Consider the following 15,347-nt stretch of genomic DNA (forward strand, 5'->3'; position numbering starts at 1 on the left):
AATGTCTTTGAATTTTTAAAGCATTTCAGAACGCTTATTTCTTCATTTTAAGCTTCTCAGAACACTCTATTTCGCATAGGCATACATAGTAAACTTTAGGGTCACGCTCTGTACCCCCTAAGTGACCTATAATTATTTCCCGTGGTAGGGAACAATATTACCCTGTAATATAATACGTGGTCCAATTTAAAAATTATAGGTCAATATTAAGATCCGATACCGTGCCGTTAGTTAACATAGAAAAATGTCTTTGAATTTTTAAAGCATTTTAGAACGCTTATTTCCTCATTTTAAGCTTCTCAGAACACTTTATTTCGCATAGGCATACATAGTAAACTTTAGGGTCACGCTGTGTACCCCCTAAATGACCTATAATTATTTCCCGTGGTAGGGAACAATATTACCCTGTAATATAATACGTGGTCCAATTTAAAAATTATAGGTCAATATTAAGGTCCGATACCGTACCGTTAGTTAACATAGAAAGATGTCTTTGAATTTTTAAAGCATTTTAGAACGCTTATTTCCTCATTTTAAGCTTCTCAGAACACTTTATTTCGCATAGGCATACATAGTAAACTTTAGGGTCACGCTGTGTACCCCCTAAGAGACCTATAATTATTTTCCGTGGTAGGGAACAATATTACCCTGTAATATAATACGTGGTCCAATTTAAAATTTATAGGTCAATATTAAGGTCCGATACCGTGCCGTTAGTTAACATAGAAAAATGTCTTTGAATTTTTAAAGCATTTTAGAACGCTTATTTCCTCATTTTAAGCTTCTCAGAACACTTTATTTCGCATAGGCATACATAGTAACCTTTAGGGTCACGCTGTGTACCCCCTAATTGACCTATAATTATTTCCTGTGGTAGAGTTCACTATCACCCTGAAATATAATACGTGGTCCAATTTAAAAATTTTAGGTCAATATTAAGGTCCGATACCGTGCCGTTAGTTAACATAGAAAAATGTCTTTGAATTTTTAAAGCATTTTAGAACGCTTATTTCCTCATTTTAAGCTCCTCAGAACACTTTATTTCGCATAGGCATACATAGTAAACTTTAGGGTCACGCTGTGTACCCCCTAATTGACCTATAATTATTTCCTGTGGTAGGGTACACTATAACCCTGTAATATAATACGTGGTCCAATTTAAAAATTATAGGTCAATATTAAGGTCCGATACCGTACCGTTAGTTAACATAGAAAAATGTCTTTGAATTTTTAAAGCATTTTAGAACGCTTATTTCCTCATTTTAAGCTTCTCAGAACACTTTATTTCGCATAGGCATACATAGTAAACTTTAGGGTCACGCTGTGTACCCCCTAATTGACCTATAATTATTTCATGTGGTAGGGAACAATATTACCCTGTAATATATTACGTGGTCAAATTTAAAAATTATAGGTCAATATTAAGGTCCGATACCGTACCGTTAGTTAACATAGAAAAATGTCTTTGAATTTTTAAAGCATTTCAGAACGCTTATTTCTTCATTTTAAGCTTCTCAGAACATTCTATTTCGCATAGGCATACATAGTAAACTTTAGGGTCACGCTCTGTACCCCCTAAGTGACCTATAATTATTTCCCGTGGTAGGGAACAATATTACCCTGTAATATAATACGTGGTCCAATTTAAAAATTATAGGTCAATATTAAGATCCGATACCGTGCCGTTAGTTAACATAGAAAAATGTCTTTGAATTTTTAAAGCATTTTAGAACGCTTATTTCCTCATTTTAAGCTTCTCAGAACACTTTATTTCGCATAGGCATACATAGTAAACTTTAGGGTCACGCTGTGTACCCCCTAAATGACCTATAATTATTTCCCGTGGTAGGGAACAATATTACCCTGTAATATAATACGTGGTCCAATTTAAAAATTATAGGTCAATATTAAGGTCCGATACCGTACCGTTAGTTAACATAGAAAGATGTCTTTGAATTTTTAAAGCATTTTAGAACGCTTATTTCCTCATTTTAAGCTTCTCAGAACACTTTATTTCGCATAGGCATACATAGTAAACTTTAGGGTCACGCTGTGTACCCCCTAAGAGACCTATAATTATTTTCCGTGGTAGGGAACAATATTACCCTGTAATATAATACGTGGTCCAATTTAAAATTTATAGGTCAATATTAAGGTCCGATACCGTGCCGTTAGTTAACATAGAAAAATGTCTTTGAATTTTTAAAGCATTTTAGAACGCTTATTTCCTCATTTTAAGCTTCTCAGAACACTTTATTTCGCATAGGCATACATAGTAACCTTTAGGGTCACGCTGTGTACCCCCTAATTGACCTATAATTATTTCCTGTGGTAGAGTTCACTATCACCCTGAAATATAATACGTGGTCCAATTTAAAAATTTTAGGTCAATATTAAGGTCCGATACCGTGCCGTTAGTTAACATAGAAAAGAGTCTTCGAATTTCCTTGTTTTAATGCACTATTTAAAATATACATAGTGTACCCCCTAACTGACCTATAATTATTTCCTGTGGTAGGGTACACTATTACCCTGTAATATAATACCTGGGCCAATTTAAATATTATGGGTCAATATTAAGGTCTGATATTGCGCCTTGCGTTAGTTAACCATTGAAAGATGTCTTTGAATTTTTAAAGCATTTTAGAACGCTTATTTCTTCATTTTAAGCTTCTCAAAACACTTTACTTCGCATAGGCATACATAGTAAACTTTAGGGTCACGCTGTGTACCCCCTAATTGACCTATAATTATTTCCCGTGGTAGGGAACAATATTACCCTGTAATATATAACGTGGTCAAATTTAAAAATTATAGGTCAATATTAAGGTCCTATACCGTACCGTTAGTTAACATAGAAAAATGTCTTTGAATTTTTAAAGCATTTCAGAACGCTTATTTCTTCATTTTAAGCTTCTCAGAAAACTTTATTTTGCATAAGAATACATAGTAAACTTTAGGGTCACGCTGTGTACCCCTTATTTGACCTATAATTATTTCCTGCGGTAGGGTACACTATTACCCTGAAATATAATATCTGGTCCAATTTAAATATTATGGGTCAATAATAAGGTCTGATATCGCGCCTTGCGTTGGTTAACCATTGAAAGATGTCTTTGAATTTTTAAAGCATTTTAGAACGCTTATTTCTTCATTTTAAGCTTCTCAGAACACTTTATTTCGCATACGCATACATAGTAAACTTTAGGGTCACGCTGTGTACCCCCTAATTGACCTATAATTATTTTACGTAGTAGGGTACACTATAACTCTGTAATATAATACGTGGTTCAATTTAAAAATTTTAAGTCAATATTAAGGTCCGATACCGTGCCGTTAGTTAACATAGAAAAGAGTCTTCGAATTTCCTTGTTTTAATGCACTATTTAAAATATACACAGTGTATCCCCTAATTGACCTATAATTATTCCCTGTTGTAGGGTACACTATTACCCTGTAATATAATACCTGGTCCAATTTAAATATTATGGTTCCATATTAAGGTCTGATATTGCACCTTGCGTTAGTTAACCATTGAAAGATGTCTTTGAATTTTTAAAGCATTTTAGAACGCTTATTTCTTTATTTTAAGCTTCTCAGAACACTCTATTTCGCATAGGCATACATAGTAAACTTTAGGGTCACGCTGTGTACCCCCTAATTGACCTATAATTATTTCCAGTGGTAGGGAACACTATTACCCTGTAATATAATACGTGGTCCAATTTAAAAATTATAGGTCAATATTAAGGTCCGATACCGTGCCGTTAGTTAACATAGAAAAGTGTCTTCGTATTTCCTTGTTTTAATGCACTATTTAAAATATACATAGTGTACCCCCTAATTGACCTATAATTATTTCCTGTGGTAGGGTACACTATTACCCTGTAATATAATACCTGGTCCAATTTAAATATTATGGGTCAATATTAAGGTCTGATATTGCGCCTTGCGTTAGTTAACCATTGAATGATGTCTTTGAATTTTTAAAGCATTTTAGAACGCTTATTTCTTCATTTTAAGCTTCTCAGAACACTCTATTTCGCATAGGCATACATAGTAAACTTTAGGGTCACGCTGTGTAAAGCACTGACGTGTAGTAGTAGGGCAGTGAAGAGTCCTATATTTTGTTCCACCGCAACGGGGTAAAAAAGCCACGCACGTGTCGCAGTAGGGCCGTGGAGTGTCCGCCATCTTTCGCCACTGATTAGAGCGGAAGCCGAACTGTGGAGTAAAGGTGGAGTAAAGGCAACTGTGGAGTAAAGGCACTGGCGTGTCGTAGTCGGGCAGTGTAGAGTACGCCATTTTGGGCCACTGCAACGCGGCACTTTAGCAGCGCACGTGCCGCTGAAGGGCCATGGAGTGTCCGACATCTTTTTCCATTAGTTAGAGTGGAAGCCGAACTGAGGAGAAAAGGCACAGGCGTGCAGTAGTAGGGCAGTGTAGTATCCTGTCATTTTGGCCACCACTACGCAGCACTACAGCCGCGGACGTGCCGCAGTAGGGCTATAGACTGTCCGCCATCTTTAGCCACTGATTTAAGCGGAAGCCCTACTGAGGAGTAAAGGAACAGGCGTGTCGTAGTAGGGCAGTGTAGAGTCCGAAATTTTGGGGCAACGCAACGCGACACTACAGCCGCGCGCTTGCCGCAGTAGGGCCATGGAGGGTCCGCCATATTTGGCCTCTGATTTAAGCGGAAGCGCAACTGAGAACTTAAGTCTTTGGTAGAGTCTAGTAGGGCAGTGTAGTGTCCACCATTTCGGGCCAACACAACGCGGCACAACAGCCTATTACGTGCCGCAGTAGGGCCGTGGAGTGTCCTCCATTTTTGGCCACTGATTAGAGCGGAAGCCGGACTGAGGAGTAAAGGCACTGGCGTGTCGTAGTCGGACAGTGTTGCGTCCGACATGTTGGGCCACTGCAACGCGGCGCTACAGCCGTGCAAGTGCCGCATTAGGGCCGGGGAGTGTTCGCCATCTTTGGTCCCGGATAAGAGCGGAAGCCCTGCTCAGGAGTAAAGGCACTGGCGTGTCGTAGTAGGGAAGTGTAGAGTCCTATATTTTGTTCCACCGCAACGGGGCAATAAAACCACGCACTTGTCGCAGTAGGGCCGTGGAGTGTCCGCCATCTTTGGCCACTGATTAGAGCGGAAGCCGAACTGTGGAGTAAAGGCACTGGCGTGTAGTAGTAGGGCAGTGAAGAGTCCTATATTTTGTTCCACCGCAACGGGGCAATAAAGCCACGCACGTGTCGCAGTAGGGCCGTGGAGTGTCCGCCATCTTTGGCCACTGATTAGAGCGGAAGCCGAACTGTGGAGTAAAGGCACTGGCGTGTCGTAGTCGGGCAGTGTGGAGTACGCCATTTTGGGCTACTGCAACGCGGCACTTTAGCAGCGCACGTGCCGCTGAAGGGCCATGGAGTGTCCGACATCTTTTTCCATTAGTTAGAGTGGAAGCGGAACTGAGGAGAAAAGGCACTGGCGTGTAGTAGTATGGCAGTGTAGTATCCTGTCATTTTGGCCACCACTAGGCAGCACTACAGCCGCGGACGTGCCGCAGTAGGGCTATAGACTGTCCGCCATCTTTAGCCACTGATTTAAGCGGAAGCCCTACTGAGGAGTAAAGGAACAGGCGTGTCGTAGTAGGGCAGTGTAGAGTCCGATATTTTGGGGCAACGCAACGCGACACTACAGCCGCGGACGTGACGCAGTAAGGCTATAGACTGTCCGCCATCTTTGGCCATTAATTAGAGCGGAAGCAGAACTGAGGAGTAAAGGCACTGACGTGTAGTAGTAGGGCAGTGTAGAGTACGATATTTTGGGGCAACGCAACGCGACACTACAGTCGCGCGCTTGCCGCAGTAGGGTCAAGAAGGGGCCGCCATATTTGGGAGCTGATTAAAGCGGAAGCGCAATTGAGAACTTAAGTCTTTGGTAGAGTCTAGAAGGGCAGTGCAGTGTCCGCCCTTTTGGGCCACCGCAACGCGGCACTACAGCCACGCACGTGCAGCAGTAGGGCCGTGGAGTGTCCGCCATTTTTGACCATTGATTCGAGCGGAAGCCGAACTGAGGAGTAAAGGCACTGGCGTGTCGTAGTCGGACAGTGTTGCGTCCGACATGTTGGGCCACTGCAACGCGGCACTTCAGCAGCGCACGTGCCGCTGAAGGGCCATGGAGTGTCCGACATCTTTTTCCACTATTTAGAGCGGAAGCCGAACTGAGGAGAAAAGGCACTGGCGTGTAGTAGTAGGGCAGTGCAGTGTCCGCCCTTTTGGGCCACCGCAACGCGGCACTACAGCCGTGCACGTGCCGAAATAGGGCCGGGGAGTGTTCGCCATCTTTGGCCATGGATTAGAGCGGAAGCTCAACTGAGGAGAAAAAGCACAGGCGTTTCGTTGTAGGGCAGTGTAGAGTCCATTATTTTGGGGCACCGCAACGCGACACTACAGTCGCGGACGTGCTGCTGTAGGGCTATGGAGTGTCCGCCATCTTTGGCCACTGATTAGAGCGGAAGCTCATCTGAGGAGTAAAGCCACAGGCGTGTCGTTGTAGGGCAGTGTAGAGTCCGCCATTTAGGGGCACCGCAACGTGGCATTACAGCCGCAGACGTGCCGCAGTAGGGCTATAGACTGTCCGCCATCTTTAGCCACTGATTTAAGCGGAAGCCCTACTGAGGAGTAAAGGAACAGGCGCGTCGTAGTAGGGCAGTGTAGAGTCCGATATTTTGGGGCAACGCAACGCGACACTACAGCCGCGCGCTTGCCGCAGTAGGGCCATGGAGTGTTCGCCATCTTTGGCCACTGATTAGAGCGGAAGCCGAACTGAGGAGTAAAGGCACTGGCGTGTCGTAGTCGGACAGTGTTGCGTCCGACATGTTGGGCCACTGCAACGCTGCACTTCAGCCGTGCAAGTGCCGCATTAGGGCCGGGGAGTGTTCGCCATCTTTGGTCCCGGATAAGAGCGGAAGCCCTGATGAGGAGTAAAGGCACTGGCGTGTCGTAGTAGGGCAGTGTAGAGTCCGCCATTTTGGGGCAACGCAACGCGACACTACAGCCTCGGACGTGCCGCAGTAGGGTTATAGACTGTCCGCCATCTTTGGCCATTAATTAGAGCGGAAGCCGAACTGAGGAGTAAAGGCACTGACGTGTAGTAGTAGGGCAGTGAAGAGTCCTATATTTTGTTCCACCGGAACGGGGCAATAAAGCCACGCACGTGTCGCAGTAGGGCCGTGGAGTGTTCGCCATCTTCGGCCACTGATTAGAGCGTAAGCCGATTTGTGGAGTAAAGGCACTTTCGTGTCGTAGTCGGGCAGAGTGGAGTACGCCATTTTGGGCCACTACAACGCGGCACTTTTGCAGCGCACGTGCCGCTGAAGGGCCATGGAGTGTCCGACATCTTTTTCCATTAGTTAGAGTGGAAGCAGAACTGAGGAGAAAAGGCACTGGCGTGTAGTAGTAGGGCAGTGTAGTATCCAGTCATTTTGGCCACCACTACGCAGCACTACAGCCGCGGACGTGCCGCAGTAGGGCTATAGACTGTCCGCCATCTTTAGCCACTGATTTAAGCGGAAGCGCTACTGAGGAGTAACGGCACTGGCGTGTCGTAGTAGGGCAGTGTAGAGTCCGCCATTTTGAGGCAACGCAACGCGACACTACAGCCACGGACGTGCCGCAGTAGGGCTATAGACTGTCCGCCATCTTTGGCCATTAATTAGAGCGGAAGCCGAACTGAGGAGTAAAAGCACTGACGTGTAGTAGTAGGGCAGTGAAGAGTCCTATATTTTGTTCCACCGCAACGGGGCAATAAAGCCACGCACGTGTCGCAGTAGGGACGTAGAGTGCCCGACATCTTTTTCCATTAGTTAGAGTGGAAGCAGAACTGAGGAGAAAATGCACTGGCGTGTAGTAGTAGGGCAGTGTAGTATCCTGTCATTTTGGCCACCGCTACGCAGCACTACAGCCGCGGACGTGCCGCAGTAGGGCTATAGACTGTCCGCCATCTTTAGCCACTGATTTAAGCGGAAGCCCTACTGAGGAGTAAAGGAACAGGCGTGTCGTAGTAGGGCAGTGTAGAGTCCGATATTTTGGGAAACGCAAGGCGACACTACAGCCGCGCGCTTGCCGCAGTAGGGCCATGGAGGGTCCGCCATATTTGGCCTCTGATTTAAGCGGAAGCGCAACTGAGAACTTAAGTCTTTGGTAGAGTCTAGTGTAGTGTAGTGTCCGCCATTTCGGGCCACCGCAACGCGGCACAACAGCCTATTACGTGCCGCAGTAGGGCCGTGGAGTGTCCGCCATTTTTGGCCACTGATTAGAGCGGAAGCCGAACTGAGGAGTAAAGGCACTGGCGTGTCGTAGTCGGACAGTGTTGCGTCCGACATGTTGGGCCACTGCAACGCGGCACTTCAGCAGCGCACGTCCGCCGAAGGGCCATGGAGTGTCCGACATCTTTTTCCACTATTTAGAGCGGAAGCAGATCTGAGGAGAAAAGGCACTGGCGTGTAGTAGTAGGGCAGTGTAGAGTCCGATATTTTGGGATATCGCAACACGGCACTACTGCCGTGCACGTGCCGCATTATGGCCGGGGAGTGTTCGCCATCTTTGGACACGGATTAGAGCGGAAGCCCAACTGAGGAGTAAAGCCACAGGCGTGTCGTAGTCGGACAGTGTTGCGTCCGACATGTTGGGCCACTGCAACGCGGCACTTCAGCAGCGCACGTCCGCCGAAGGGCCATGGAGTGTCCGACATCTTTTTCCACTATTTAGAGCAGAAGCAGATCTGAGGAGAAAAGGCACTGGCGTGTAGTAGTAGGGCAGTGTAGAGTCCGATATTTTGGGATATCGCAACACGGCACTACTGCCGTGCACGTGCCGCATTATGGCCGGGGAGTGTTCGCCATCTTTGGACACGGATTAGAGCGGAAGCCCAACTGAGGAGTAAAGCCACAGGCGTGTCGTAGTCGGGCAGTGTTGCGTCCGACATGTTGGGCCGCGCTACGCGGCGCTACAGCTTACACGTGCCGCTGAAGGGCCATGGAGTGTCCGCCATCTTTTTCCATTAGTTAGATTGGAAGCCGAACTGAGGAGAAAAGGCACTGGCGTGTAGTAGTAGGGCAGTGTAGTATCCTGCCATTTTGGCCACCACTGCTCAGCACTGCAGCTGCGGACGTGCCGCAGTAGGGCTATAGACTGTCCGCCATCTTTAGCCACTGATTTAAGCGGAAGCCCAACTGAGGAATAAAGGAACAGGTGTGTCGCAGTAGGGCAGTGTAGAGTCCGCTATTTTGGGGCACCGCAACACGGCACTTCAGCCGCGGACGTGCCGCAGTAGGGCTATGGAATGTCCGCCATCTTTGGTAATGGATAAGAGCGGAAGCTCAACTGAGGAGTAAAGGCACAGGCGTGTCGTAGTAGGGCAGTGTAGAGTCCGCCATTTTAGGGAACCGCAACGCGACACTACAGCCGCGGACGTGACGCAGTAGGGCTATAGACTGTCCGCCATCTTTGGCCATTAATTAGAGCGGAAGCCGAACTGAGGAGTAAAGGCACTGACGTGTAGTAGTAGGGCAGTGTAGAGTCCGATATTTTGGGGCAACGCAACGCGGCAATAAAGCCGCGCACGTGCCGAAGAAGGGCCACGGAGGGTCCGCCATATTTGGCCACAGATTAAAGCGGAAGCGCAACTGAGAACATGTCTTTGGTAGAGTCTAGCAGGACAGTGTTGTGTCCGCCATTTTGGGCCACCGCAACGCGGCCCTACAGCCACGCACGTGCCACAGTTGGGCCGTGGAGTATCCGCCATCTTTGGCCACGGATTGTAGTGGAAGCTTAACTGAGGAGTAAAGGCACTCGCGTGTCACAGTAAGGCAGTGTAGAGTCCGCCATTTTTGGGCACTGCAACGCGACACTACAATCGCGGACGTGCCGCAGTAGGGCTATAGACTGTCCGCCATCTTTTGCCACTGATTTGAGCTGAATCCCAACTGAGCAGTAAAGGCACTGGCATGTCGTAGTAAGGTAGTGTAGATTCCGACATTTTGGGCCACTGCAACGTGGCACTACAGCCACGCACGTGCCGCAGAAGGGCCGTGGAGTGAACGCCATCTTTATCCACTGATTAGAGCGGAATCCCAACTGAGGAGTAAAGGCACTGGCGTGCCGTAGTAAGCCAGTGTAGAGTCCGACATTTTGGGCCACTGCAACGTTGCACTACAGCCACACACGTGCCGCAGTCGGGCAATAGACCGTCCGCCATCGTTAGACACTGATTAGAGCAGAAGCCGAACTGAGGAGTAAAGGCACAGGCGTGTCGTAGTCGGGCAGTGTAGCGTCCGACATGTTGAGCCACCGCAACGCGGCAATAAAGCCACGCACGTGCCGCAGAAGGGCCATGGAGGGTCCGCCATATTTGGCCATAGATTAAAGCGGAAGCGCAACTGAGAACTTAAGTTTATGGTACAGTCTAGTAGGGTAGTGTTGTGTCCACCATTTTGGGCCACCGCAACGCAGCACTACAGCCACGCGCGCGCCGAAGTCCAATATTTTGGGGCAACGCAACGCGACACTACAGCCGCGCGCTTGCCGCAGTAGGGCCATGGAGGGTCCGCCATATTTGGCCTCTGATTTAAGCGGAAGCGCAACTGAGAACTTAAGTCTTTGGTAGAGTCTAGTAGGGCAGTGTAGTGTCCGCCATTTCGGGCCACCGCAACGCGGCACAACAGCCTATTACGTGCCGCAGTAGGGCCGTGGAGTGTCCGCCATTTTTGGCCACTGATTAGAGCGGAAGCCGAACTGAGGAGTAAAGGCACTGGCGTGTCGTAGTCGGACAGTGTTGCGTCCGACATGTTGGGCCACTGCAACGCAGCACTTCAGCAGCGCACGTCCGCCGAAGGGCCATGGAGTGTCCGACATCTTTTTCCACTATTTAGAGCGGAAGCAGATCTGAGGAGAAAAGGCACTGGCGTGTAGTAGTAGGGCAGTGTAGAGTCGATATTTTGGGATATCGCAACACGGCACTACTGCCGTGCACGTGCCGCATTATGGACGGGGAGTGTTCGCCATCTTTGGACACGGATTAGAGCGGAGGCCCAACTGAGGAGTAAAGCCACAGGCGTGTCGTAGTCGGGCAGTGTTGCGTCCGACATGTTGGGCCGCGCTACGCGGCGCTACAGCTTACACGTGCCGCTGAAGGGCCATGGAGTGTCCGCCATCTTTTTCCATTAGTTAGATTGGAAGCCGAACTGAGGAGAAAAGGCACTGGCGTGTAGTAGTAGGGCAGTGTAGTATCCTGCCATTTTGGCCACCACTGCTCAGCACTACAGCTGCGGACGTGCCGCAGTAGGGCTATAGACTGTCCGCCATCTTTAGCCACTGATTTAAGCGGAAGCCCAACTGAGGAATAAAGGAACAGGTGTGTCGCAGTAGGGCAGTGTAGAGTCCGCTATTTTGGGGCACCGCAACACGGCACTTCAGCCGCGGACGTGCCGCAGTAGGGCTATGGAATGTCCGCCATCTTTGGTAATGGATAAGAGCGGAAGCTCAAATGAGGAGTAAAGGCACAGGCGTGTCGTAGTAGGGCAGTGTAGAGTCCGCCATTTTAGGGAACCGCAACGCGACACTACAGCCGCGGACGTGACGCAGTAGGGCTATAGACTGTCCGCCATCTTTGGCCATTAATTAGAGGGGAAGCCGAACTGAGGAGTAAAGGCACTGACGTGTAGTAGTAGGGCAGTGTAGAGTCCGATATTTTGGGGCAACGCAACGCGGCAATAAGGCCGCGCACGTGCCGAAGAAGGGCCACGGAGGGTCCGCCATATTTGGCCACAGATTAAAGCGGAAGCGCAACTGAGAACATGTCTTTGGTAGAGTCTAGCAGGACAGTGTTGTGTCCGCCATTTTGGGCCACCGCAACGCGGCCCTACAGCCACGCACGTGCCACAGTTGGGCCGTGGAGTATCCGCCATCTTTGGCCACTGATTAGAGCAGAAGGCGAACTGTGGAGTAAAGGCACTGTCGTGTCGTAGTCGGGCAGTGTAGAGTCCGATATTTTGAGGCAACGCAACGCGACACTACAGCCGCGCGCTTGGCGCAATAGGGCCATGGAGGGTCCGCCATATTTGGCCTCTGATTTAGGCGGAAGCGCAACTGAGAACTTAAGTCTTTGGTAGAGTCTAGTAGGGCAGTGTGGTGTCCGCCATTTCGGGCCACCGCAACGCGGCACAACAGCCAATTACGTGCCGCAGTAGGGCCGTGGAGTGTCCGCCATTTTTGGCCACTGATTAGAGCGGAAGCCGAACTGAGGAGTAAACGCACTGGCGTGTCGTAGTCGGACAGTGTTGCGTCCGACATGTTGGGCCGCTGCAACGCGGCACTTCAGCAGCGCACGTGCCGCCGAAGGGCCATGGAGTGTCCGACATCTTTTTCCACTATTTAGAGCGGAAGCAGAACTGAGGAGAAAATGCACTGGCATGTAGTAGTAGGGCAGTGTAGAGTCCGATATTTTGGGCCATCGCAACACGGCACTACTGCCGTGCACGTGCCGCATTAGGGCCGGGGAGTGTTCATCATCTTTGGACACGGATTAGAGCGGAAGCCCAACTGAGGAGTAAAGCCACAGGCGTGTCGTAGTCGGGCAGTGTTGCGTCCGACATGTTGGGCCGCAGCAACGCGGCACTACAGCTTACACGTGCCGCTGAAGGGCCATGGAGTGTCCGCTATCTTTTTCCATTAGTTAGATTGGAAGCCGAACTGAGGAGAAAAGGCACTGGCGTGTAGTAGTAGGGCAGTGTAGTATCCTGTCATTTTGGCCACCACTACGCAGCACTACAGCCGTGGACGTGCCGTAGTAGGGCTATAGACTGTCCGCCATCTTTAGCCACTGATTTAAGCGGAAGCCCAACTGAGGAGCAAAGGAACAGGCGTGTCGCAGTAGGGCAGTGTAGAGTCCGCTATTTTGGGGCACCGCAACACGGCACTACAGCCGCGGACGTGCCGCAGTAGGACTATGGAATGTCCGCCATCTTTGGTAACGGATAAGAGCGGAAGCTCAACTGAGGAGTAAGGGCACAGGCGTGTCGTAGTAGGGCAGAGTAGAGTCCGATATTTTGGGCCACCGCACCGCGGCACTACAGTCGCGGACGTGCCGCCGAAGGGCCATGGAGTGTCCGACATCTTTTTCCACTATTTAGAGCGGAAGCAGAACTGAGGAGTAAAGCCACAGGCGTGTCGTAGTAGGGCAGTGTAGAGTCCGCTATTTAGGGGCACCGCAATGCGGCACTACAGCCGCAGACGTGCCACAGTAGGGCCACGGAGGGTCCGCCATATTAGGCCACTGATTTAAGCGGAAGCGCAACTGAGAACTTAAGTCTTTGGTAGAGTCTAGTAGGGCAGTGTAGAGTCCGACATTTTGGGTCACCACATCGCGGCACTACAGCCGCGGACGTGCCGCAGAAGGTCTATAGACTATTCGCCATCTTTGGCCACTGATTTGAGCAGAAGTCGATTTAAGGAGTAAAGGCACTGACGTGTCGTCGTAGGGCAGTGTAGAGTCCGATATTTTTGACCACCGCAACACGGCACTACAGCCGTGATGTGACGCATTAGGGCCGGGGAGTGTTCGCCATTTTTGGCCAGGGATTAGAGCGGAAGCCGAACAGAGGAGTAAAGGCACTGACGTGTAGTAGTAGGGCAGAGTAGAGTCCGATATTTTGGGGCAACACAACGTGGCACTTCAGCAGCGCACGTGCCGCTGAAGGGACATGGAGTGTCCGACATCTTTTTCCACTATTAAGAGCGGAAGCAGAACTGAGGAGAAAAGGCACTGGCGTGTAGTAGTAGGGCAGTGTAGAGACTGACATGTTGGGCCGCAGCTACGCGGCACTACAGCTTACACGTGCCGCTGAAGGGAAATGGAGTGTCCGCCATCTTTTTCCATTAGTTAGATTGGAAGCCGAACTGAGGAGAAAAGGCACTGTCGTGTAGTAGTAGGGCAGTGTAGAGTCCGATATTTTGGGGCAACGCAACGCGGCACTACAGTCGCGCATGTGCCGCAATAGGGCCATGGAGTGTCCGCCTTCTTTGGTAACTAATTTGAGCGGAAGTCGAAATGTGGAGTAAAGGCACTGGCGTGTAGAAATAGGGCAGTGTAGTTTCCTGAAATTTTGGTTTGCCGCAGCCCGGCACTACAGCCGCAGACGTGCCGCAGTAGGGCTATGGAATGTCCGCCATCTTTGGTAACGGATAAGAGCGGAAGCTCAACTGAGAATAAAGGCACAGGCGTGTCGTAGTAGGGCAGAGTAGAGTCCGATATTTTGGGCCACCGCAACGTGACACTAAAGCCGTGCACGTGCCACGGTAAGGCTATGGATTGTCCACCAACTTTGGCCTCAAATTAGAGCGGAAGCCGAACTGAAGAGTTAAGGCACTTGCGTGTCGTGGTAGGGCAGTGTATAGTCCGACATTTTGGGCCACCGCACCGCGGCACTACTGTCGCGGACGTGCTGCTGTAGGGCTAAGGAGTCTCCACCATCTTTGGCCACTGATTAGAGCGGAAGCTCATCTGAGGAATAAAGCCACAGGCGTGTCGTAGTAGGGCAGTGTAGAGTCCGATATTTTGGGGCAACGCAACGCGGCATAACAGCCTATTACGTGCCGCAGTAGGGCCGTGGAGTGTCCGCCATTTTTGGCCACTGATTAGAGCGGAAGCCGAACTGAGGAGTAAACGCACTGGCATGTCGTAGTCGGACAGTGTTGCGTCCGACATGTTGGGCCACTGCAACGCGGCACTTCAGCAGCGCACGTGCCGCCGAAGGGCCATGGAGTGTCCGACATCTTTTTCCACTATTTAGAGCGGAAGCAGAACTGAGGAGAAAAGGCACTGGCGTGTAGTAGTAGGGCAGTGTAGAGTCCGATATTTTGGGCCATCGCAACACGGCACTACTGCCGTGCACGTGCCGCATTAGGGCCGGGGAGTGTTCATCATCTTTGGACACGGATTAGAGCGGAAGCCCAACTGAGGAGTAAAGCCACAGGCGTGTCGTAGTAGGGCTGTGTAGAGTCCGCTATTTAGGGGCACCGCAACGCGGCACTACAGCCGCAGACGTGCCACAGTAGAGCCACGGAGGGTCCGCCATATTAGGCCACTGATTTAAGCGGAAGCGCAACTGAGAACTTAAGTCTTTGGTAGAGTCTAGTAGGGCAGTGTAGAGTCCGACATTTTGGGTCACCGCATCGCGGCACTACAGCCGCGGTCATGCTGCAGTAGGGCCATGGAGGGTCCGCCATATTTGGCCACTGATTTAAGCGAAAGCCCAACTGAGGAGTAAAGGAACAGACGTGTCGTAGTAGGGCAG

The sequence above is a fragment of the Parasteatoda tepidariorum genome, unplaced genomic scaffold (genome assembly GCF_982258835.1).
Source record: "Parasteatoda tepidariorum strain Cologne lab strain unplaced genomic scaffold, Ptep-v5.0 scaffold_14, whole genome shotgun sequence".
In the NCBI taxonomy this organism is placed as follows: domain Eukaryota; kingdom Metazoa; phylum Arthropoda; class Arachnida; order Araneae; family Theridiidae; genus Parasteatoda; species Parasteatoda tepidariorum.